Here is a 27015-nt window from a genome sequence, read left to right as displayed (position 1 = left end):
GCCTTTCAGCCCATCGAGCCTGCTCCACCATTCAATATGAAAATGGCTGATCATCCACTTCAATGCCTTTTTCCCACACTATCCCCATATCCATTTATGTCATTGGTACTTAGAAATCTGTCGATCTCTGCTTTAAACATACTCAATGAAAGAGCTTCCACAGCCCACTGGAGTGGAGAATTCCAAAGATTCACAACCCTCTGAGTAAAGAAATTTCTCCTCCTCTCAACCCTAAGTGGTTTCCCCCTTATTTTGAAATTGTGTCCCCTAGTTCTAGACTCCCCAACCTGGGGAAACATCTTAGCTGCATCTGCCCTGTCTATCCCTTTAATATTTTGTAGGTTTCAATGAAATCACCTCTCATGCTTCAAAACTGTGGAGAGTACAGGCCCAGTTTTCCCAATCTGTCTTCCTAGGACAGTCCCACCATCTAGGAACAAGTTTCTTTTCAGTTTTGCTTCTGTATCCCCTTCTGCTCAGCATCTGTGGACTCAAACATCCATCACTGCTACTTCAGTTATGGAGCCAGTTAATAAGAGGCACATTTCACAATCAGCACGGAGAAGTTAACAAAACACACAGGACATATGCGGCAGCCAAACACATACAGTGTGAGGACTGAACATCTCAAAGTACACTCATTTAGTCAATTTCTGAATATGCTGTTCATTCATTGTGAAGATAACAATAAGGGTCAGTTATCCAAAAGACTAAGAAAAGGCAGGCAGCCCAAAACAAAGACTAAACAGATGCTGGCAAACAGCAGGTCCATTACTGTAAATAGATCTAAAGTGAAATAATGAAGCCCAGTCACAGAACACATTAGAAGAACTAGGTAACACAATCTACACACACACAATTATCAATCTTCCTGGTCAGTGACCTGTTGCTGATTCTTGTTGATGTGCATGTAGAGGGGAGCATGTAAGGCTTCAGTTACCTCCTTGATGCAGCAATATAAGGCAATGAGGTGAACTTCTGAGATATCCTCTGTGGGGGATTTGGACGATCCCATCCATGTTTATCAGTGGTGGCTCAGTGGTAGCATCCTTGCCTCTGTGTCAGTAGGTAGTGGGTACAAGTCCTGCTTTTTTAAAAATTCATTCATGGGATGTGGGTGTCACTAGCTAGGACAGCATTTGTTGCCCATCCCTCATTGCCCTTGAGAAGGTGGTGGTGAGCCACCTTCTTGAACTGCTGCAGTCCATGTGGGTTAAGTACACCCACAGTGCTGTTAGGAAGGGAGTTCCAGGATCTTGACCCAGTGACAGTGAAGGAACGGCGATATAGTTCCAAGTCAGGATGCTGTGTGGCTTGGAGGGGAACTTCCAGGTGGTGGTGTAACCATGCATCTGCTGCCCTTGTCCTTCTAGTGGTAGAGGTCACAGGTTTAGAAGGTGCTCTCTAAGGAGCCTTGGTGCGTTGCTGCAGTGCATCTTGTATATGGTACACACTGCTGCCACTGTGTGTCGGTGATGGAGGGAGTGAACGTTTGTGAATAGGGGTGCCAATCAAGTGGGCTGCTTTGTCCTGGATGGTGTCGAGCTTCTTGAGTGTTGTTGGTGCTGCACTCATCCAGGCAAGTGGAGAGTATTCCATCACACTCCTGACATGTTCCTTGTAGATGGTTGACTGGCTTTGCGGAGTCAGGAGATGAGTTACTCACCACAGAATTCCTAGCCTCTGACCTGCTCTTGTAGCCACGGTATTTATATGGCTACTCCAGTTCAGTTTCTGGTCAATGGTAACCCCCAGGATGTTGACATTGGGGATTCAGCGATCGTAATGCCATTGAATGTCAAGGGGAGATGGTTAGATTCTCTCTTGTTGGAGATGGTCATTGCCTGGCACTTGTGTGCCGCGAACGTTACTTTCCACTTATCAGCCCAAGCCTGGATATTGTCCAGGTCTTGCTTCATTTCTACACGGACTGCTTCAGTATCTGAGGAGTCGCAAATAGTGCTGAACATTGTGCAATCATCAGCGAACATTCCCACTTCTTATGATTGAAGGGAGGTCATTGATGAAGCAGCTGAAGATGGTTGGGCCTCAGTCACTACTCTGAGGAACTCCTGTAGTAATGTCCTGGAGCTCAGATGATTGACCTCCAACAACCACACCATCTTCCTTTGCGCTAGATATGACTCCAACCAGCAGAGAGTTTTCCGCCTGATTCCCATTGACTCGTTTTGCTAGGGCTCTTTGATGCCATACTCGGGCAAATGCTGCCTTGACGTCAAAGGCAGTCACTCTTACCTCACCTGTTCACCATGTTTGAACCAAGGCTGTAATGACGTCTGGAGCTGAGTGGCCCTGGCGGAACAGGTTATTGCTAAGCAAGTGCCACTTGATAGCACTGTCGCTGACACCTTCCATTATTTTACTGATGATCAAGAGTAGATTGATAGGGCAGTAATTGGCCTGTTTGGATTTGTCCTGCTGTTTGTGTACAGGACATACCTGAGCAATTTTCCACATTGCCGGGTCGATGCCACTGTTGTAGGTGTACTGGAACAACTTGGCACAAGTCTTCGGTACTATTGCCAGGGTCCATAGCCTTTGCAGAATCCAGTGCCATCAGCTGTTTCTTGATATCATGTGCAGTGAATCGAATTGGCTGAAAACTGACATCTGTGATGCTGGGGACTTCAGGAGGAGGCCGAGATGGATCATCCACTCACCACTTCTGGCTGAAGATTGTTGCCTTGTTCTTTTGCACTGATGTTCTGGGCTCCCCATCATTGAGGATATTTGTGGAGCCGCCACCTCCTATTAGTTCTTTAATTGTCCACCACCATTGACAAATGCATGTGGCAGGACTGCAGAGCTTAGATCTGAATCATTAGTTGTGGGATTGCTTAGCTCTATCGTATGCTGCTTACCACACAAGTAGTACTCAGTTGTAGCTTCACCAGGTTGACACCTCATTTTGAGGTATGCCTGGTGCTGCTCCTGATTGAACCAGGGTTGATCCCCCAGCTTGATGGTAATGGTTGAGTGTATGATATGCCAGGCCATGAGGTTACAGATTGTGGTTGAGTACAATTCTGCTGCTGCTGCTGACGGCCCACAGCACCTCATGGATGCTCAGTTTTGAGTTGCTATATCTGTTCGAAGTCTATTCCATTTAGCACAGTGGTAGTGCCACACAACACACCAGAGGGAAGCCTCAATGTGAAGATAGGACTTCGTTTCTGCAAGGATTGTGCAGCGGTCACCAGTACTGTCATGGACAGATGCATCTGCAACAGTTTCATTCCTCATTGACTTTGTAGCATTTTGATACAACTGAATGGCTTGCTCAGTTTCAGAGGGCATTAAGAGTCAACCACATTGCTGCAGGTCTGGTGTCACATGTAGGCCAAACTAGGTAAGGACAGCAAATTTCCTTCCCTAAAGGACATTAGTGAACCAGATGGATTTTTAACACAATCGACAATGGTTTCATGGCCATCATTACACTAGCTTTTAATTCCAGATTTATTAATTGAATTCAAATTCGACCTTCTGTCATGGTGGGATTCAAACCCATGTCTCCACAGGATTACCCTAGATCTCTGAGTTACTAGTCCAGTGACAATACCACTACACCACTGCCTCCCCTATGTCCAGGGACATAATCCAAGCTGACACTTCAGTGCAGTACTGAGGGAGTGCTGCACTGTCAGAATTCCCATCTTTCAGATGAGATGCCTCAGGTGGACGTGATATCCCAGAGCACAATTTGAAGAATAGCAGGGGGTGTCCTGGACAACATTTATCCCTCAACTGGCATCAATAGAACGGATTACCTAGTCATTGTCACATTGATGCTTGTGGGAGCTTGCTGTGTTGCCCACAGTACAGCCGTGACTGCAGGACTTCATTGGTTGTACAGTGCTTTGGGATTTCCTGAGGTTGCGAAAGGTGCTATATAAATACAAGTCTTTCAGATTGAGATAGTGCTGATTTTCAATGTCACTGAATGTGGTCTTTAGGAGTCAGGTGGCCCTGTGCCTCCTCAGCCACTGCAACTCCATCATCCTGCAGGTAGCTGATTCCATTCTGGTGGACCTGTTTTCCTGACTTCATACCTGTTGTGAGTTATGAGTCTCTGATTCCCATGACATTCCCACACCTCTGTCTCCTCTTTCACCATGAAGATATTTCTGTAGGTCAGAAAACTCCTGTAAGTATTCACTGCTCCTGCTACACTTCTGCTATTCACAGCCCATCACCATGATTATTTTTACTGACATCAGGTCTCACCTGGAGTTAAATACTCATTGTTCATATGAGATGTGAGATTTTGCACAGGTCTCTCATTATTAACTGCTAAGAATGACGAACTTTGTCTTTTGGAATTAAACACTTTACCATTGTTTTAAGCCTGGACAAATAATTAATTGGCACTTCCTCCCAAACTTCTTCACTTACATCAATATATTTCACTAATAATCATGAAGAGAGGCATTTTCTGATATTTTGCAGTATTTGGTGAATACATAACATCGTCACAGTCAGTAAATTGCTGAATCTTAACTCCCAAAGATGGGTGGACTGGGTCGGGTGAGATGGTAAAGCTTTAAAAATCTCAAAACCAACTCTAATCCCCCCAACTCCAGGTTTAACAGAAGCGGGACAAGGGGCGGGCAGTCATAGTTTACGGCACAGGAAGAGGCCACTTGGCCCATCGTGTCCGCGCCGACCGAAAACGAAAAGAGCCACCAGCCTAGTCCCATTTTCCAGCATTCGGTCTGTAGCCCTACAATTACGACACTTCAAGTGGACATCCAGACACCTTTGAAATGAGTTGAGGGTTTCTGCCTCTACAACCCTTTCAGGCAGTGAGTTCCAGAGCCCCACCATCCCCTCGGTGAAAAAACCTTTCCTCATCTCTCCTCCAGTCCTTCTACTGATTAATTTAAATCTATGCCCCCTAGTCACTGCCCCCACTGCTAAGGTAAATAGGCCCTTCACATCCACTCTGTCCAGGCGCTTTACAATCTTGTACATCGCAATCAAATCTCTCCTCAGTTACCCCCATACAGGAGGCAGGTTGGCCAATTAAATATTTTAATGAGGCCACAACCTCTGATTTAACCTGCTTTGCAGGTTTAGCACTGGCCAGCTGGATTTCCCAGGCCTTGGGAAACTCGGCAACTGAAGAGAGGCGAGGACAGCTTCAGGAAGGGAAAAGTACCTTCACAACACTGCCTATTTTTTATTCATTCAAGGGATGTTGGTGTCACTGACAAGGCCAATATTTATTACCCATCCCTAATTACCCTTGAGGTGGTGATGGTGAGCCACGTTCTTGAATATAACTGAGTGGGCTTGCTTGGCCATTTCAGTTGGGAGTCAACCACATTGCTGTGGGTTTGGAGTCACGTATAGGCCAGACCGTATAAGCAAGTGGATTTCCTTCTCTAAAGGACATTAGTGATTCAGATTGCACCAATCCAGGAGTGTTATGAGCACCATTACCGATACTAGCTCTTTATCCCAGGTTTTATTTAAGGAATTGAATTTGAATTCCACAGCTGCCCAGATGGGATTTGCACCAATGTCTCCAGATCATTAGTCCGGGCTCTGGATCCCTGGTTCAGTAGCATAATCACTATGTCACCATAACCCTTGGAGCAGGCCTACTTCCCCATAGCTCCACAAACTCCTCTTCATCAGATCCCGCCCTGGGAACGGAGCCCATCCTGGATGAGATATCAGACCTCTGGGGCTGCCCCCTCCCACTAGTAGCTGCAGCCTGTGACCTGCTCTGCAGTGCGCCCCGCCTGATTGGCAGGCTTGACTTCCAATCAAGCTGACTTCTGGGCAGGGAAACTACACACACTAAGGCAACAAAACACCACAGTGTGCAGGGAAACCAGAACTTTTGGGTTTGACAGCAGAAACTCCAATCCCCCAGCCCTCCCCTGTCAAGATTCAGCCCTTTGTCTTAATTTCAATATTCTAGTTAAAAGCCTATCGAGATGTTTAACTCTCAGAGCTTCCTACAATGTCTGATATTTCTTTCAACCCAAATAAAAGGTTATGTTTAACACAAGTCGGAAGGTAGCACGGCCAGCCTGTTCCAGTGTCTTATCAGGAGGCGATATATTCGAGACATATCATTATTCCTGTGTATTCCACCGATTGAATGACCAGCATGCTGCTGTTCATTGGATAACAGAAAATCCATAAAGTAAGCTGAACCTGGCGGATTTTCTTGCAATTTGGCATCAGAAGAAAACCTTGCTCCTATGTTTAATGCTTGAAATCATTGTCCTGGATTTTGCAGTCGTTATTGACAGTGAAGCTGTCAGTGTTTGTCATCATTACTCCGCTGAGACTGATAACAACTTCCTGGAGTTAGATGTGCAGTTATACATGGAAATCCAAAAGATTCTGTCAGTGATTCCACACTTCTCCATAGGGGGCACTGTTGAAATCTCTACTGATTGCAATCAATTGGAAATCACTGAACTGACAAGAACTCAAACTTTTACATTTATTTATTTATTTATTTATTTATTTATTTATTTATTTAGAGATACAGCACTGAAACAGGCCCTTCGGCCCACCGAGTCTGTGCCGACCAACAACCACCCATTTATACTAACCCTACAGTAATCCCATATTCCCTACCACTTACCTACACTAGGGGCAATTTACAATGGCCAATTTACCTATCACCTGCAAGTCTTTGGCTGTGGGAGGAAACCGGAGTACCTGGCGAAAACCCACGCGGTCACAGGGAAAACTTGCAAACTCCACACAGGCAGTACCCAGAATCGAACCCGACTAACATTATTAGTCTTGCTGTAAAAATACCTGTTGAATGAGGTGTAACTGGGTTTTTAACGGCGTACTAAATTCATAATTACTGCTGAACAGTCTCTGTACCTGTAAAACCAGTTTTATATTATGGAATGTCAAGTTTCTCCATTATGATAAATATTCATATTTTTATTTTTTTTTTAAATAGCTTGTTTATACTTCTACCTTAATTCTATGTATATGCCCAATCATTTATTTTACTCTCTGTAAAAATAATTTAATTAAATGTGAAAAATTCAATGTTTTTTACTTCCTGGTTTGCGATCGGTGAGAATACTTCAGTGTGATTGGCTGCGCAAGGGGAGAGCCAACTGTGTAACAGCCCCGACAAACAAATTTTTCTGCAGCACCTGTGGAAGAGCCTGTCACTCTAGAATTGGCCTTTATAGCCACTCCAGGCACTGCTCCACACACCACTGACCACCTCCAGGCGCTTACCCATTGTCTCTCGAGATAAGGAGGCCAAAGAAGAAGAAGATTGGCTGCTTAACTTGCTTTATGACATCACTGCTACTGGACACCTGGAGACCCCCTTGACTTGACACCAGATACAAAATGATATTGAGAAGAGGGAAATCCATGCTACAGAGATCATTAGATCTTTGTGGACAGCTTTCTTCAAGGCCAGCGGCAAGCGCGGTCTCTTCACTGGTGACCGCGAAATCGGGTCATTATGCAGCCTAAAACTGTACTGGAATTCGTCTTCATCCCTTACCCTGGGGGAAAGTCACTGCAGTCGGAGCTAAAATTACGCAGTTTCCTTGAGATTGACTGTTGTGACAGGAAAAATGATACATCTTCTTAGCTTGATTCCACAGCACGCAGCTATATAGAGTTATATGACAGATTGGGTGAGATTTTAACTCATTCAAAACCCACCCACTTACACAGAGTTAAAATCGGGCCCATTGACCCTTCGACATAATTTTAACCCTGGGTGGAATGCTGTGGGTAAACAGTTAATATGGGGATAAATTTACTTACAGCCCCATTTCCACCGCAAACTCGATGATGCTGATTTTAATGGACAGCTGCCTCTTTTCAAGAACCTGATGAATGTATTTAAATCATTATTGGGAACCTGCTACTAATTTAACTATGCCAGCAGTCAGCCACAGGGTTGTACCTCATGGGATTAATCTCAGAAACTGGCACACAACTGGAGCAAAATTTAATGTAGCACTCACCTCAATTCATTTGGTTTAATACAATCTCTGTGCTTCACTGATTACTGCATTACCAAGGCACTTCAGAGAGTAGATGTTGCATCTTTTTGATTTGTTTGCCTTACCCTGACTAAGCATTTCCAGGTGCCAGTTTCTCTTTTTTATTATTCTAGATGGAAGGAGCAGGAGCCTCAGCCACCAGGATGATCAGCAGGTGAAGTGTGTTCAAGTTACTTGCAGAAGGTCTTATACAGCTCACAGGAGCTATAGGTGCAGAGACACTTTCCTAGCCATCTTCGAGGAACTTTTTTTTTTTATTTCCAAAATATACTTTATTCATAAAAATCTGTAAAAATTACATTGCCAAACAGTTTCCAAACAGCACCAAAAAATACAAACATTGCAAGGGAGATCAGTTTCCTTCAATACTGTCATGAGTTTCTTCCCAACCCTTCCGTTTCTCAATTGTCATGTCAATTACAGTTTTACATTTACAGCAATTCAGAATATTAACGATACAGTTCGAGGGGTTTCCCATGGATCCAGCCCCTCAGTCTAGCTTGGTGGGGGAACCTTACACTGTGGTCTTTCCCCATTGAGCCTTTGCTGCGGCTGCCCCAAGTTTTAGTGCGTCCCTCAGCACGTAGTCCTGGACCTTGGAATGTGCCAGTCTGCAACATTCGGTGGTGGACAACTCTTTGCGCTGGAAGACCAGCAAGTTTCGGGCAGACCAAAGGGCGTCTTTCACCGAATTTATCGTCCTCCAGCAGCAGTTGATGTTTGTCTCGGTGTGCGTCCCTGGGAACAGCCCGTAGAGCACAGACTCCTGTGTTACAGAGCTGCTTGGGATGAACCTTGACAAAAACCACTGCATCTCTTTCCACACCTGCTTTGCAAAGGCACATTCCAGGAGGAGGTGGGCGACCGTCTCTTCCCCACCACAGCCAACGCGGGGGCACTGTGCGGATGGGGCGAGACTTCGGGTGTGCATGAAGGATCTGACGGGGAGGGCCCTTCTCACCACCAGCCAAGCTACGTCTTGGTGCTTGTTTGAAAGTTCTGGTGATGAGGCATTCCGCCAAATGACTTTGACGGTCTGCTCGGGGAACCATCCGACAGGATCCACCGTTTCCTTTTCCCGTAGGGCCTTGAGGACATTCCGTGCAGACCACTGCCTGATGGACCGGTCGTCAAAGGTGTTTTTCCGCAGAAACTGCTCCACGAAGGATAGGTGGTACGGCACGTCCCAACTGCACGGAGCGTTCCGCGGCAATGTGACCAGGCCCATCCTTCGCAACACCGGGGACAGATAGAACCTCAGCACGTAGTGACACTTGGAGTTTGCGTACTGGGGATCTACACATAGCTTGATGCAGCCGCACACGAAGGTGGTCATCAGGATGAGGGCCACGTTGGGTACATTTTTCCCGCCCATGTCCAGAGATTTGAACATCGTGTCCCTCCGGATCCGGTCCATTTTAGATCCCCAGACGAAGCGGAAAATGGCTCGGGTGACTGCCACGGCGCAGGAGTGGGGTATGGGCCAGACCTGCGCCACGTAGAGCAACAACGTGAGCGCCTCGCACCTGATGACCAGGTTCTTACCCACAATGGAGAGAGATCGCTGCCCCCACATGCCCAACTTTTGTCGTACCTTGGCTACTCGCTCCTCCCATGTTTTGGTGCACGCCCCGGCACTTCCGAACCATATCCCCAGCACCTTCAGGTAATCTGACCTGACGGTGAAGGGGACAAAGGATCGTTCAGCCCAGTTCCCAAAGAACATGGCCTCGCTCTTGCCGTGGTTAACTTTGGCTCCCGAGGCCAGTTCGAACTGGTCGCAGATGCTCATCAATCTGCGCACGGACAGCGGAGCCGAGCAGAAGACGGCGACGTCATCCATGTACAGGGAGGTTTTGACCTGAGTGCCTCCGCTGCCTGGGATTGTCACCCCTCTTATGCTCGCATCCTTCCTAATAGACTCAGCAAAGGGTTCAATACAGCAAACAAACAAGACCGGGGAAAGAGGACAGCCCTGTCTGACTCCAGATTTGATCGGGAAACTTTCAGATTCCCACCCGTTGATTGAGACTGCGCTACTGATGTTTGTGTAGAGCAGTTGGATCCAATGCCATCTTAGAGGAACAGTTCATTTGGAAGCTGGGTCCCACTAACACACATAAGCAGACATAGGGTAGCAGGAGCCAAGTCCCATAAAGGTCAACTCCTTAAACTGCTTGTGACCGACGTGACTGAACCCCAGAACATATTTGCAGCAAACCCCAAATTTGTAACAAATCACGTTTGGTAAAGCTTGTGAATGTAATGGCTGAGAAAAGGTGTGAGCCCCACCCAGAGATGACTTTTAGGAGCTGCACTGCTCAGTAGATAAAGCACTGGGGTTTTATTGTGAGGGTTCAGTGTTCAAGGCCCAGTGCGACTTGTTCTCTTGCACCACACTTTTTTGGGTTCTTGCTTGGGCAGCACAGTGGTGCAGTGGTTAGCATAACAGCTCCAGTGACCCAGGTTCAGTTCTGGGTACTGCCTGTGTGGAGTTTGCAAGTTCTCCCTGTGATTGTGTGGGTTTCCGCCGGGTGCTCTGGTTTCCTCCCACCGCCAAAGACTTGCAGGTTGATAGGTAAATTGGCCATTGTAAATTGTCCCTAGTGTAGGTAGATGGTAGGGAATATGGGATTAATGTAGGATTAGTATAAATGGGTGGTTGATGGTCGGCACAGACTCGGTGGGCAGAAGGGCCTTTTTCAGTGCTGTATCTCTCTATGACTCTAAGCACTGACGTGGAACCAGGTGGCTTTTATTTTGCTGGATCCAAGAAAATTACATTTGTGAAAGCAATGGACCTCGGTTGAATAATGGAAGATGTGCTGACAAGTAGATATTGCACAGGTTGACTTGTCAACCAGTTCAGTCAAGGAGAAATTATGCAAGATTAAGTGGTTGAGATCGAGAACATGAGAAGGTGGATTAAACCTCGCCTGTGGAAAAAGAGCCTTGATGACTGATTTGCTTTTACTCATTCCACGCTTTCGGAATTTTTAAAATATAAAAAGACTGTAATATTTCAAAATCTTAGGGTTTGTGAAGGAAAGAGTAACAATCACAACCTATATTAATATTGGTTTAGTATATACCTTTAATATAATATCCCCAGGCACTCTGCAGGAGCATAATAAAACAGAATATAACAGCAAGCCACATGAGAAAATATAAGATCAGATGACCAAAAGCTTGGTCAAAGAGATAGGTTTTAAGGAGTGTCTTAAAGAAGCAAGTTAGAGAGACAGAGAGGTGCAGGGAGGGAATTCCAGAGCTTAGAGCCGAGGCAGCTGAAGGCACGGCCACCAATGGTGAAGTGATTAAGATTGAGGATGCTCAAGAGGCCAGAATTAGAGAAGCGCAATTTTTGGAGTGTTGTGGGGCTGGAGGAGATTACAGAGATAGGGACAGGCCAGGCCATGGAGAGATTTGAAAACCAGGTTGAGAATTTTAAAATCAAGATGTTGCTTGACCATGAGCTAGTGTAGATCAGCGAACACTGGGGTGATAGGTGAACAGGACTTGGTGTGAGTCAAGATACAGGCAGCAGAGTTCTGGATGACGTCAAGTTTACGGAGGGTAGAATGTGGGAGACCAGCCAGGATTACGTTGGAATAGTCAAGTCTAGAGGTAATGAAAGCATGAATGAGGTTTTCGGCAGCAGATGAGCTGAAGCAGGGGCAAAGTCAGGCAATGTTATGGAGGTGGAAATAGGCAGTCTTAGTGTTGGCATGAATATGAGGTCGGAAGCTCATCTCGGGGTCAAATGTGACATCAAGATTGTGAACAGACTGGCTTAATCTCAGACTGTTGCCAGGGAGAGGGATGGAATCGATAGGTTGGGAATACAATGGTTTCAGTCTTCCCAATATTTAATTGGAGGAATTTTCTGTTGATCCAGTACAGGATGTGGGATAAGCAGTTTGATAATTTAGCAACAATGCAGGAGTGGAGAGAGGTGGTGAGTGTCATCAGACATACATGTGAAAATTAACACTGTGCTTTCAGATGATGTTGCCGAGGGTCAGCACAGCATGTATATGAGAAATAGGAGGAGGCCAAGGATAGATCCATGTGGGACACCAAAGGTAATGGTGCAGGAGCAGGAAGAGAAGCCATTGCAAGTGAATCTCTGACTTCGATTAGTTAGATAAGAATGGAACCAGGTGAGAGCAGTCCCACCCAGCTGGATGACAGTGGCGAGGTGTTGGAGGAGGATGGTGTGGTCAACCACATCAAAGGCTGCAGACAGGTCGAGAAGATTGAGGAGGGAAAGTTTACCTTTGTCACAGTCACATAGAATATAATTTGTGTCTTTGATAAGAGCTGTTTCGGTACAGTGGCAGGGGAGGAAACCGGATTGGAGGGATTCAAACATGGAGTTCCAAGAAAGATAGGAATGGATTTGCGAGGTGACAACATGTTCAAGGACTTTGGAGAGGAAAGGGAAGTTGGACATGGGACAGTAGTTTATAAGGGTGGTGGGGTCAAGGTTGTTTTTTGAGAGGGGTGATGACGACAGATTTAAAGGAGAGAGGGACAACACCTGAAGCGAGAGGAGCTTTTACAATATCGGCAAACATGGGGACCAGGAGGGGATGTCAGGTGATCAGCAGTTTAGTGGGAATAGGATAGAGGGAACAGAAAGTGGGTCTCATGGACAAGATAAGTTCAGGGACAGCATGAGGGGAGTTAGATGAGAAACTAGAGAAAGATGTGAGTTCAGGGCTAGGGCAGGGGGAACATTATAGGAAGTTTGCCGGGGGTTATCTTTGCATTTCAGAATGATCCTGGAACAGTGAGCAGTTTAAGCAGATGAGAATAGGTCCTGATAGTGCTTTTAGTGGTCCAATCAGATCTGACAGTAGATGGCTGAACCAGTTGTCTGCCATACCCTTTCAAGTCTGCGTCCCAAGGAGTTAAGGGAGTAGAGATGAGGGCTATACCAGGGGGAATGGCCAGGATGAGAGAGAGTAATGGTTTTATTGGGGACAAGAGCATCAAAGGTGGAAGTGAGGGTGTGGTTGAGCAAATCACTGGCTGCAGAAATGTTGTGGTGAATGGAGGGCCAGAGGCTAGACAGTTGGGATTTTGAAAGTGCAGTTGTAAGTGAATTGGAGGATAGTTTCTTTCCAGGGACGGATACAGAATGAGGTAGGATTGGGGCATGAAAGGGGGATGTGGGTTATGAGTGGTAAGTGATCAGAGATGGCCTTACCTGTAATTGATACGATGGGACTTAGCAAGGCCACATGAGATGGCAAGGTCGAGGGGGTGACCGTGAATATTGGTTGGGGAGTTTACATGGACAGAGAGATTTAGGGAGGATAAGAGGGCAGTGAACTCAGAGGCGAGAGAATATGATGAGTTTAGATGGAGGTTGAAATCACCAAGGATGAGAAGTTGTTCAGTTAGCTCTCGAAACCTTGATGTGGCTTTCAGACGAAAGCTGTATGATACCAAGCATAGATCTTACTGTTCATCATGCAGGATTTTCAAATCATTGCTAGTTAGGAGCTGAGGATCTGAAGGAATCAGACTTATTTCTTTCCCAAGGTAAATTAATGCTCCCTCACAAGGCCCAATTATTCTGTACAATGGTACCATAAATCACAATATTTTCACTGTTGAATAAATTTTGCTATATTCAGGCATGACCTTGCTAATTTCACTTATTACACTCATTGTCTCTCTGCTAAACTAATTTAATGAGAGAATGCTGGCAACCTCTGGCTGTACTCAACATTCTTTATGCTGTCTCCTAATTTACAGTATCAGAGTACTGTGAATTTATGACTTACCTCCAGTTCTACCTGCTTTCTTACTGTACTTTAAGGGAAACTCCTTATAAGAGGAACTCCCAAGTGGTCCAGCTAAAATTACATTAGGAATTCCTCTCCTTATTTTGGTCACCCTGGTGATGAACTTTGGAATAACTAGCTGAAACAGGGGTAATGTTGAGGTTGTTATATAGGTGGAAATAGGCAGTCTTAAATGATGGCATGAATATGAGGTCGAAAGCTCATTTCGGGGGTCAAATCTGACACAAAGATTGCAAGCAGCTTGGTTTAGTCTCAAACTATTGCCAAGCAGAGGGATGGAGTTTATAGCTAGAGAGCAGAGTTTGGAGTGGGGACTGAAAACAATGGTTTCAGTCCTTATCCAACAGGACACCATACCGACAGCAGCAGTTCAAGAAGGTAGCTCACCACCACCCTCTCAAGTGCAATTAGGGATGGGCAACAAATTGTGGTCTTGCCAGTGATTCCCACATCCCATGAATGAATTAAAAACAACTAAGGGCCGTAAACAATCTCTCCGGTAGGCTGATCTGTATACATTCTATTTCCTCCACAACATACAAAATTTCTGTAATTATTTTTACACCAGATATTCTTGACTTTCATGTTTCGGTCGAGTAATGTCAGTGTGCCCTAACTCCCAAGTCCTAAAGTGTTTACCTTGTGTTTTCATTTGCTCAGATAGTAAATTGATGGCATGCCCAGGGAATGAGCAGAGAACGTCAATTTATTTTAGTTGCTGGTTTTATCAGATGATTTCATGTGATCTTCCTTATCCTTGAAAGATGGCAATGGACTTGATTTAGGATTTGACTGTCAACCAAATTTATTAAGCAGTAAAATAACAAGTGACTGGTAGCAGTTACACCTCATATTTCCACAGTAGTTATTAAACATAGTTAACTCCGTGAATAGGGGGAAATAAATAATTTCTGATAGCTGCCCTAACCAAATAAAAGCAAAATATAGCAGATGCAGGAAATCTGAAATAAAAACAGGAAAGTGCTGGAAATATTCAGCAGATAGAACCATAGAAAAGTTACGGCACAAAAAGAGGTCATTCAGCCCATCATGTCTGAGCCGGCTGAAAAAACTAGCCATCCAATCTAATCCATGTAGACCACATCCACTGCAGTACCCTCATCAATCCTCCTTGTTACTTCCTCAAAAAACTCAATTTGTTAAGAAGACATGACCTTCCCTTAATAAATCCATGCTGACTATCCCTGATTAATCCATGCCTTTCTAAGTGACAGTTTATCCTCTCACTCAGAATTGATTCTAATAATTTGCCCACCACCGAGGTCAGACTGACCAGCCTATAATTATTTGGCCTATCCCTCACACCCTTTTTAAACAATGGTGCAATGTTCGCAGACCTCCAATCCTCTGGTACCTCGCCTGTATCTAGTGAGGACTTGAAGATGATCCTCAGCGCATCCGCTATTTTCTCCGTGGTTTCCTTTATCAGCCTGGGATACAATCATCCAGCCCTGGTGATTTATCCACTTTCAAGGATGTCAGACTCTCTAGTACTTCCTCTCTCATTATGCTTATCGTATCTAATATTTCACACTCCTCTTACTACAATGTCTGCATCATCCCTCTCCTTTGTGAAGACAGAGACAAATCTGGCCGCATCTGTGGAGAAATAAATATCATGTTCATGTAGTGATTCCTTTTGTTTTTTCACTGTCAGTAGAATCTGTCTATACCCACAACTTCAATGATTTCAGGTAAATTCTTAGTTTGAATACAAGTTGCTAACTACCTTCCAAAAAGTGACTGGGAACAAGCGACTTTAGACTTGTGAAGGATAGAGTGATTGATAACTTGTGCTTTGAACTGCTGCCTATATGCAGTGCAGCCTAATTCTATTGATTCGGCATACCTGGAGAAAGAGAAGAGTAATATGGATTACATTGGTCATTTATTGGCAACCTCCACGCATAGCTTTCCGCAGAGGGATTGACATGGCAGGATTGTCCAGTGTGTGTTCTGTCGTGACGAGATGAGTAATAGAATGAGGAGAAAGCAATCCTTCAACTTCCCCATTTCTAATATTATCTCACGCCTCCCTAAGCAGGACTGCCAGTGCTTCCTCTTTATAAGAGCATATGGGGTAGGGGGTAACATATTAGCATGGATAGAAGATTGGCCAGCCAACAGGAAGCAGAGAGTAGGCATAAATGGGTTGGCGGGCTGTAACTAGTGGAGTGCCACAGATATCAGTGCTGGGGCCTCAACTATTTACAATTTATATCAATGACTTGGATGAAAGGACCGAATGCATGGTAGCTAAATTTGCTGATGATAGGAAGGAAAGTAAGTTGTCAAGATGAGGTTAAGAGTATACAAAAGGATATAGATAGGTTAAGTGAATGGGCAAAAATTTGGCAGATGGAGTATAATGTGGGAAAATGCGAACTTGTCCACTTCGGCAGGAAGAATAGAAAAGCAGTATATTATTTAAATGGAGAGAGACGGCAGAACTCAGTGGTACAGAGGAATCTGGTGTCCTGGTACATGAATCACAAAAGGTTAATATGCAGGTACAGCAAGTGATTAGGAAGGCAAATGGAATGTTGGCGTTTATTGCAAGGGAAATCGAGTATAAAAGTAGTGAAGTTTTACTGCAGTTGTACAGGACCTTGGTGAGACAACATCTTCAGTACTGTGTACAGGTTTGGTCTCCTTAATTGAAGCAGTTCAGAGAAGGTTTGCTCGACTACTTCTGGGGATGAAGTGCGTATCTTATGAAGAAAGGTTAAACAGGTTGGGCCTTTACTCGGTGGAGTTTAGAAGAATGAGAGGTGATCTTATTAAAACATATAAGATCCTGAGAGGACTTGAGAGAGTGGATACTGGGAGGATGTTTCCTCTTGTGAGGGAGACTCGAGCTAGGGGACACAGTTTAAGAATAAGATTTTAAGACGGAGATGAGGAGAATGTTTTTTTTTCAAAGGGTCGTTAGCCTGTGGAATTCTCTTCCCCAGAAAGAAGTGGAGGCTGGGTCATTGAATATATTCAAGGCTGAGTTAGATAGATTTCTGACTGACAGGTGGGGTCAAGGGTTATGGGGGGCAGACAGGAAAGTGGAGTTGAGACCACAACCAGATCAGCCATGATCTTATCGAATGGTGGAACAGGCTCGAAGGGCCAAATGGCCTACCCCTGCTTCTAAATCCTATGTAAGGATTAAAGGGTTATGCTAGCATGTTCTCCCCATTCTTGTATAGGTACTTTCTTTGTTATGAGCTATCTTCTCCTGCAACCAGAGATTAGTAAACTCCAGTTGGCATGATGATGTATAGTGAAAAGCAAGTATCAGCAGCTCGTCCATTGTTGATTTGATGATGTGTCCAAACATCAGGCAGCTGCTTCAGTTGTACAGATTATTTAGGGCTGAATGGATGTAATGTTGTGAGGGAAGGCACACTTCCACAGGATATCTGGGGATGAAAAGTGCACCTTGCTGCATGAATGATAAGCACTGAAAGTTTTTTGATATGGTAATTCATTGTAGTGCACTGCATTGATGAAAGGTAATGGCTAATGGTGCATTCTACTACCCTGGATGACCGAGTCATATCATTACAATTGTTTCTATAGTGAATATGGTACTAGCACCAGAGGCCATTTCCATTTCTCCCTGTGCTGCTCTTCTTGGGGCCCTCCTCTACTCACTGCAAAAGACCACTCTGCCTCATTCTGTCTGTGAGAGTTTCAATGTCCCCAACTGAGAAATGGTCTATTCTCTGGCCTCCTGCACTCTTTACAAATACTTTATTCCTGAAAAAAAGGTTTAAGAAATTGAAGTAAGGATAATAAGAGCTGGAATAGGCCATTTGGCCCTTCGAGCCTTCTCTGCCATTCAGTAAGATTATGGCTGATCTTTACCTCAATTCTACCTTCCCACACTATGTCTGTATCCCTTAATTCCCTTAGTACACTTCTAAATTTGTAAATCATGCTGCTCATTACTTGAAGTTATTTCAGGCATTTATGTCCTATATTAGACCCTATTTCACATCTACCAATGAGTGAGCCCCCAATCATAGGATCTTTCAACATCAGGAACTCAACTATAGTGCGGTAATGAGTTGCCTAACAGATGGGCCCTTCCCAAACTCTCTGGCTTACGCTTAAGCAGACACCAGCTTGGGAAATCTAGGCTATCATCTTCAAGAAAGGAGGGGACAATCAGGGGAAAAAACTCTGTTTGTGGAGGATACATTTAATTAAATTAATGTTTAAATTGAAGTAGGAAGAGTTAAGCAGAGCAAATCTGGTCTAATCCTGGCCCAAGAGAAACAAATGGGACAAGGGTTAATACTGTAATATGTGTGTATATATCCCAATTTTGAGAACACACGACCTGGATCTGCTTATTGGAGTCACTGCCAAACATGTATAATTAAAATGTTACCCAAGGAGCACAAAGCAATACCAATTTATAAAGCGTCAGACTTGACCCCTTAGTAACCTTTTCAAATTTCGGAAGAATCCTCAGCTACTGCTTTTTAGTTCCAATGCTTTATAAAAATGATTGAAACCTCTGACACTCCATAAAATTAAAAGGAATATACAGGTCGCTGAAAAGTGTGTCTACTACTATCAGGCTGACCTGCAATTCTAACAAACTGAAACTATCAGTATGGTCATTTTGTCACAAGGCCAGACCCTGTGTATTATCCTAACTGCTTTCTAATTCCATATGTTTCAGAATTACAAAGACAGTTGCCATTATCTCAAATAGGAGATGACTGATTACTACCATGGGTCCTTTTTTAATCTTTATCATTGTTTTTCTAAAAGACAAAATGTTTCTTCCTAGAAAGAAAACATTCACTACCTTGACAGCAAGTGTTGAACAATCACGGGCAATGGAAATTGGAACATTTGTTCCTGTTCAAAACTAAGCCAGTGACCATAACGTCCCTTATTGTCTTGGCTCTGTAGCTTAGCTACCTGTGAGCTCTTATCTGAAAGATATGTAATATAAATCAAAGAGTATGAAAGCATAACAGTTAGTAGAAGGCAATGATGTATAACAAACAACATGCTGGAGAGGGGATACAAGGCAGATTGTGCTGAATTTGGATCAAATTAAGCTATAGAGGTCAGCTACATTACATAGTTGAGCAGGGTCAGATACAATTCAACTTCTGGAAAACGAATCAAGCTCCAGGATGAGTGCCAGGGTTTGTTGTTGCCACCTTAGTAGTTATTTCTGTCTTAGTAAGTGTGCTTGATTGATGGCCATGTTTAATGCCTGAAGTATGTTTTATTTACACTGAATTCATAGCTTGATGCAGTATTTATGTGATTTGTAACTCAGGTACCCAAGAGATTTGAGTATTTAGACTTACTTGCTGCACATTCTTTGGTTTAATTAGCTGGTCCAAAACCTGAATACTACTTAACTTCCACATAACAATGTTCTTGACCTAGTTCAGCTAAGCTCAAACTGCCTTCTGTTTGACTTGACGCATCTTGTCTTTGCAGCTTTAGCTTCTTTCATGATAGGTGTCAGGCAAACAACGCCCCCCCCCCCCACCCCCCTCCCAACACTGAGGCACACATGATTTCACTAGATGAATATTAAAACTTAAAATTACAAGACCCTGACTGGAAGGACATTTGCATAGTACTGGCAGTGTTGGAACAAAAGGGACCCAGTCGTTACTTCCCCAATACACAGAAGAAGTGGTCAGACCAGTTTTAGTCACATGACTAGCTGGCTGTTGAGATTTGAACTTCCAACAAAGGATTCGAACTCAGCAAGCTCCTGGCTCCTGGTTTGATAAGACCTCTCTCCTATCTGCCCTTATCTTGCTTTCACCAGCTTCAGAAAACACTGAAGACACGTAAACTCAAAGAAAGAAAAAGTCTCCTACGTGAACAAGGTTTAAAAGGAACACTAGGCTCCAACGAAATGCAAGACCATATCTTCAATCAAGGACTATAGCGAGCTCAAAGCACAGTAACAAGGGATTGCCTCAAACTGTTCTACTTATCTTTTTTCTGCTCTCTTTTGTCCATATTTGCATGTGTGTATATCGTATGCATGCTAGCGTGGGTGTGTCGTATATCCGTAGGCGTTAACCGTATTAGAGTTTAAGTTTAAGGTTTAATAAATTTCATCTTTCTTCTTTAAACCAAAGAGAGCCTGTTTGCGCTCATTTCTTTGCCATATAATTGGAAAGTTGTGAACAAGGATTCACAAAGGGGGAGCTCAAAACACAGTGTTTAAAATTAAACCCTGTTACAATAAGACCAGATGAAATTGGTAACAGACCCCTAGACACCTTTCTCACCTGGTCATAACAGAAATTGGGGGCTCATCCTGGATTGTTACCCTCAGACGAACGAGTGAAATTGGAAGTGGGAAGCCAAATTGTTCCCAATCAAAAAAAACAAATTATTACAGGTTTTCTTGTGGTTGTGTGTGATTGTGTCTGCAACTGAAGTGAATAGCTCGCCAAGTCAGGGTGAAGTAACTTGGGATAAGTTAAAAGCACTGTCTATGGAGGAGTTGAGGAAAATGGCTGAGCAGTGTGGGATCATTGTACGTGGCAAGGCTAGGAAATCTAAACTCCTATGGCTACTGGCCAACCATTTTCCCTTGAATCTGAAGGAGCTGAGGCAATGTGAGAAGCAGACCCAGAGAGGGTACTGCTAGCAAAGTTACAATTGGAACAAAGGAAACTTGAATTAGTAGATAGGGAAAGAGAGAGAGAGAGAGAGAGGCAGGAGAGGGAGAAAGAGAAAGCCTTCCAAAAGGAAGGTGAAGAAAATGAAAGGCAGGAGAGAGAGAGAGAGAAAGACAGGAGAAGGAACAAGAAAGAGAGAGAGAGGGAGAAAGAATATTCCGGAAAGAATGCAAAGAACAAGAGCTGAAGTGGATTGGGTTAATTAAGGGGGTGAGAGTAACCCTAGTGAAAGCATGGTTAATATGGAGGAGCACAATTCAGGACTGGGTACAATATTGCTAAAACTTGCCCAACTAATTCCAAAATCCAATGAGGAAGACGTGGAAGTGTTTTTCGTGTCTTCCGAGAAACTGGCAAGGTAGCTATAATGGCCAGCTGACACCAGGTCTCTTTTACTGAAAATCAAACTAACTGGAAAAGCCCATGAGGTTTATTCCCTGTTGCCAGATGAGAGTTCATCAAATTATGAACTGAACAAAAATGCTATCCTCAGGGCTTATGAATTAGTACCCGAAGCCTATTGTCAAAAGTTCAGAACCCTCAAAAAGCAAGCCAATCAAACTTATCTGGAATTTGAAAGCAAACAAGCAGCTGGCTTTTGACCAGTGGCTGAGGGCTTTAAAAAAACAGCTCAGCTATGAAACTCTCAGAGAAGTAATTCTGTTAGAGGAATTTAAAAACTCTGTCCCATTCTCAATAAAAACACATGTAGAGGAGCAGCAGGTGCAGGGAGCCCGGCAAGCAGCCATTCTGGCCGATGAATTTGCTTTAATTTATAAGTCAGTTTCCCGGGGAGAACCTTTCCTGATCACCCCCACAAATCCGAAAAGGACAAAGGGTGGGAAGGTGATATCCACCCAGGCAGTCCTGGAAGAGAAAGGGAAGCAGGACACACAGGGGGCACTCCTCCAGCCAAAAAAGAAGCTGCTGTGAGCAAGAGTGAGACTCGGAGACCTGTGTGCCTCCATTGTAATAAAGCAGGGCATTTAAAAATTGATTGCTGGAAACTAAAGGGGAAATCGGCAGGGTTAATCAGAGCACACCCGCTCAGTGAAGGAGAAGGGACCCTGATGGGAAACACAAAACAAGCTATGGCTTTAACTGCAGTAAGAGTGCAACCCAGGAAGTTTACTACGGCCAGTGCAGGAAATGTTAATAGGATTCCTGAAGGTTATCAGGGTTTTGTGTTTGAAGGGAAAGTAACCCCATATCCCTTGAGTGGGGCAAGCAAGCTCATAGTGATTCTCAGGGACACAGGGGCTACTAAATCCCTTTTACTGGGAAAAGGCCTGATCTTTCCCCCAGAGAGTGCAGTAAACACCAGAATGGTGGTGAATGGTATTGGAGGGCAGTGTACGCCTGTACCGGTACACCAGGTGCACCTGGAGTGTGACCTAGTTTCTGGACCGGAGAGTAGGGATTGTCCCTAGTTTGCCTGTGGACGGGTTGACCTGCTTCTAAGTAATGATGTGGCGGGGGTGAAGGTGGTAGCCCCCCAGTAGTGAAAGAAAGACCGCAGGAGGTCAGAGAGACAGGGCAGTGGCAGGAGACAGTCCCCTGCAGTTTCCCTGAATGTGTAGTGGATCAGGCCATGATCAAACCAGCTCCCCCAGAGGAGACTGCATTGGAACTGCAGGCCATGAGGTTTGCCTGTCCGAGACTTTCTTTGGAAAGTTAGGAGACCCAGGGAATGAATTAAATGGATTTTCCCTAGCTGAGGCTCAGCGAGCTGACCCGACCCAGTATTGTGAGAATTAGCACAGGCTGCCCAGTCTGAAAGTCAAGCAGAGGAAGTCCCTGATTGTTACTATTTAAAGAATGAAGTACTGAGGAAATGGAGTTCTCCTCACAGACCTGGGGGCAAGGGGTGGATAGTAGTGCACCAGTTAGTGGTGCGACAGAGGTATCGGGGAGAAATAATAAGGGCCCACGAGACTACAGTGGATGTACATGCCGGTATACCAGAAACCAAAGCCCGCATAAGACAGCAGTTTGATTGGCCAAAACTCCACAAAGCTGTGGTTGAGTACTGCAGGAGTTGCCACATGTGCCAGGTTGAGGGGAAACCCCAACCTACAGTGAAATCTTCACCCCTAAGTCCTGTACCGGTGTTAGGAGGACCCTCCAGCAGAGGGCTGGTGAACTGTAAGGGACCCCTGCCGAGAACAAAAGGGGACAGGCAGGCACATGACTGGTAAAAGTTTAGAAAGAGAAGGGGAAAAAGTGACAAAGAGGACAGGTTAAAGGAAGTCCGGGAAGAATCCCGGATGAAAACCCCTACTTACTGGTCAACCCAACCCCTATAAATGTGAGACGTTAGACCCTACATCTTCCTATGTGAATGCAGACTCTAGAAGCAACACCACCAGAGTTGCTAACAGCATTTACAGGAACCTGCAGAGACAAAGAGAGACCTCTAGGGTGCAGAGAAACCGTGAGGGTGATGCCTCACCTAGTCGAAGTGTCACAGGAGAATGCAGTTAAGTCTCCACAAATACCTGCAGGTAGGAGTGTCCCAGAGAACAACGGGGAGAGTAACAAAGACTCCTCCCCCACAGTCAGAAGAAAAGGGAACCACCCATCCCCTGAAGCCAAAGGTCTTTGCATGACTCAGAGTTCAGGATAGACCTGCCCCCCACTAACTCTCCTGAAAAAAAGGGAAATTAAAAAGCCCTGGCACCCAGAACAAACCATTTTTAATGAGCTTCAAGATTAGTGAATGAATGGAAATGAATGAGAGAAATGCATGGTTTTCTTTCTGTATCTTATATTTCTCTCAAACTCTGTAATGAAATGCGCCGTTTTTCTTCAAATCGCATTGCATTCCACTGCGTGTGGAGTTGTCAAGCAAACCGCCACCTGCCAAAAATGAGGCACACATGATTTCGCCATATGAACATTAAAACTTAAAATTGCAAGACTCTGACTGGAAGGACAGTTGTATAGGACTCGCAGTGTTAGAACAAAAGAGACCGAGTCGTTTCTTCCCCAATACACAGAAGTGGTCAGACCAGTTTTAGTCACATGACTAGCTGGTTGTTGAGATTTGAGCTTCCAACAAAGGATTCGAACTCAGAAAGCTCCTGGCTCGATAAGACCTCTCTCCTGTCTGCCCTCATTTCACTTTCACCAGCTTCAGAAACCACTGAAGACACAAACTCAAAGAGAAAAAGTCTCCTACGTGAACAAGGTTTAAAAGGAACACTGGTCCCCAACGAAACGCAAGACCATATCTTCAATCAAGGACTACAGAGAGCTCGAAGCGCAGTAACAAGAGATTGCCTCAAACTGTTCTACTTATCTTTTTCTTCTGCTCTTTTCTGGCCCTATTTGCATGTGTGTATCGTCTGTGCATGCTAGCGTGGGTGTGTCGTATATCCGTGGGCGTTAACCGTATTGGAGTTTAAGTTTAAGGTTCAATAAATTTCATCATTCTTTAAACCAAAGAAAGCCCGTTTGTGCTCATTTCTTTGCCGTATAATTGGAAAGTTGTGAACAAGGATTCACAAAGGGGGAGCTCAAAACAATGTGTTTAAAATTAAACCCTGTTACAATAAGACCAGGTGAAGATAGTAACAGACCCTTAGACATCTTTCTCACCTGGTCATAACATAGGGTAAAGTAATTGGGTTTTTTTATTTCCAAAATATACTTTATTCATAAAAATCTGTAAAAAAAATACATGACAAAACAGTTCCAAACAGCACCAAGTCAAAAATTACAAACAGTGCAAAAGTTCCTTCAATACAATCATGAGTTGCCTCACAACTCTTCCATTTCATTTTTCATGCCATATACATTTTACAGCAAACAAAAATTTTTCCGATACAATTCAAGGGGTTTCCCATGGATCCAGCCCTTCCGTTCAGCTTGGTGGGGGGACCTTACACAGTGGTCTTTCCCCATTGAGCCTTTGCTGCGGCTGCCCCAAGCTTTAGTGCGTCCCTCAGCACGTAGTCCTGGACCTTGGAATGTGCCAGTCTGCAACATTTGGTCGTGGACAACTCTTTGCGCTGAAAGACCAGCATGTTTCGGGCAGACCAAAGGGCGTCTTTCACCGAATTGATAGACCTCCAGCAGCAGTTGATGTTTATCTTGGTGTGCGTCCCTGGGAGCAGCCCGTAGAGCGCAGACTCTTGTGTTACAGAGCTGCTTGGGATGAACCTCGACAAAAGCCACTGCATCTCTTTCCACACCTGTTTTGCAAAGACACATTCCAGAAGGAGGTGGGCAACCGTCTCTTCCCCACCACAGCCACCGCGAGGGCATTGTGCGGAGGGAGGGAGCCTTTGGGCGTGCAGGAAGGATCTGACGGGGAGGGCTCGTCTCACCACCAGCCAAGCTACATCTTGGTGCTTGTTTGAAAGTTCTGGTGATGAGGCATTCCGCCAAATGACTTTGGCAGTCTGCTCGGGACCCCCACACTCAAGGAATGCTGCGTTCAAATAGAATTAGTGCCAGAGTCCAGTAGTCCTCGCTCCAACATGTACTCTTTATGCTCAAAGTGCCGGTTGGAGAGGAGTGCTGGTTAGAGATAGAGCTACGAGATTGTAGTAACGATTGTGACCCTCACTGCCTTGGAACGCAACTCCCGGCTGGGACTGGTGAGTTCACTCCCCCAGATCACATGCACCAGATGTTTACTCAAAACTAATCCAAGTACATTGCTACACTTTTTGACATGACTGAAACAAGAAGCTGAACTTTCAGTATTGGAAGTGGGTTGTGGGACAAAATTACCAGCGCCAGCCAGTGTGCCATTTTCCCGATACCGGTTTCACCAGCATGGAGGGAGGGGAGGGCAGCCTCGAGATCCAGCCCGATCCATTAAGAATGCCAATTAATTTTATTAAAGAGCTCATTGTGAGCTCGTTCAGGGGCATGTTCTGATTTTTGCAAGGGCGCACAGGCTGCACGCGCCTTCTGGGGCAGACCAGCTAAGTACAGGTGGTCACAGAGCAAGAGACAGTCATGGCCAGCCCAGGGAATTAGGAGGCCCATTAAAGGGTCAACATCACATAGTGGGTGTCAGCCATTGGAAAACAGGGGACATGGGTCAGCACAGGTTGAGGGGGGAGAGTGGGCAGTAAGCACTCAGGCAGTGCAGGGGTTTGTCATCCTCCTGGCATCGCAGGGCTATAAGAGGAGGGGGCAAGGCTGCCAAACACAATTGGGGGACCAGCTAAGCACAAGGGAAGCATGGTTCAATGCTGGCGGGTTGTCAGCAGTGCTATGGCTCTGAGCCATTCTGATCCTTGGGTGCACACTCCTCCCATGTTCAGGAGCAGCATACACCCTGAGGCTGCTGGAGGGTGAACACCCAGAGGTCTGTACTGAAGGTTAGGGGTTGCACTCACCTTGCCAGAGCATATCAGGTCATTAAACTTCTTCTGACACTGGATCCAGTTTCTTCACACAACTCCTGCTCACTTTATCAGCTATCTCCATCCAGGCCTGCTTAGTCTGGGCGGGTGGCCTCCTCCTGTCACCATCCGGGAAGAGGACCTCCCCCTCACGGCCTCGAAGAGGACCTCAAGGTCCACATCAGTGAATTGAGGGGCTGCCCTGCCTCAGCTTCCAGGCCTCTGGCTCTCCTGACTCTATGAATCCATGTTTTGGTGATTTTCCGATCTGAGGTTGTAGCAGTGAAACAACAGCCAGAGTAATGGCTGCTGTTCCCTGTTTAAATCAGGTCACTTCAACAATTCTCACTAAACCCATCTCCATGCCAATTAAGGGAGAGCTCCCGTGAAACTCAGGGCTTGAGACTGCTTCCCCCGGGGGCGGGTTCAGGACCCAGGAACAGTCCCAACATCCGTTACCTGTCCCCAGAAGGAAAATCCTGCCCAAGCCTGGTTTTAATAACAAAATTTGAACATATTTTTGTGAAATTTTAGCTAGGTCCCAAATGAACAAATTTAAAATGTGTTCCCTATTAAAAGGTTGAGGGGACGTTAGTTGGCAGGAGAGCTTAACCAGCCTTTCTAGGAGTGAATGAAATACACATCCTTACCTTTGCAGGAACATTCATGCCTCTCAATTATCTGTGTGAGGTAGAAGTGTTCTCCTCCTATTGATTGTAAGATAATGCCAGACACCAAGATGAGCTTAAGCACAAGCAATTCCATTTGTTAATCTGGTAATTTATTAGCTAAGGGATAAGGGTCAAACAAATGATCATTGACACTCTTTCTAGGATGAAGTTGATTAGTAAAAGGTTAACCTAACTGCTGAAAAAAAAAGTCTGGAACTTCTTTGAAGAAATTTATATACTGAGCGAAGGATTTTTTTTTCCAAAAATATACTTTATTTTTACAATTTGTAAAAGTAAATTACATAACAGTTCAAATTTGAGGGTGGCAAGGGCAACTCTTTCTCAAGGGCAATTAGTGTTACAGAACTTCCAAGTCTGTTTGTGAAGAAGACACTGAGACTAGGATGCTTTGGTGGAGATTGTTT

The 27015-nt window shown here is 44.8% G+C and overlaps 1 long non-coding RNA gene across 1 annotated transcript in view; it reads right to left on the bottom strand.

The window, feature by feature from the left end:
• Positions 1-26647, bottom strand: part of LOC137347006 (uncharacterized) — a 68323-nt gene extending 41676 nt beyond the window's left edge. The window contains exon 1 of the long non-coding RNA XR_010968842.1: positions 26570-26647. This is a non-coding gene — a long non-coding RNA (uncharacterized lncRNA). The remainder of the gene's footprint in view (positions 1-26569) is intronic.
• Between the last annotated feature and the right edge of the window lie 368 nt (positions 26648-27015).

This window comes from Heterodontus francisci, chromosome 31 (genome assembly GCF_036365525.1).
Source record: "Heterodontus francisci isolate sHetFra1 chromosome 31, sHetFra1.hap1, whole genome shotgun sequence".
In the NCBI taxonomy this organism is placed as follows: Eukaryota; Metazoa; Chordata; class Chondrichthyes; order Heterodontiformes; family Heterodontidae; genus Heterodontus; species Heterodontus francisci.
This window is presented reverse-complemented; position numbering and strand designations above follow the sequence as displayed.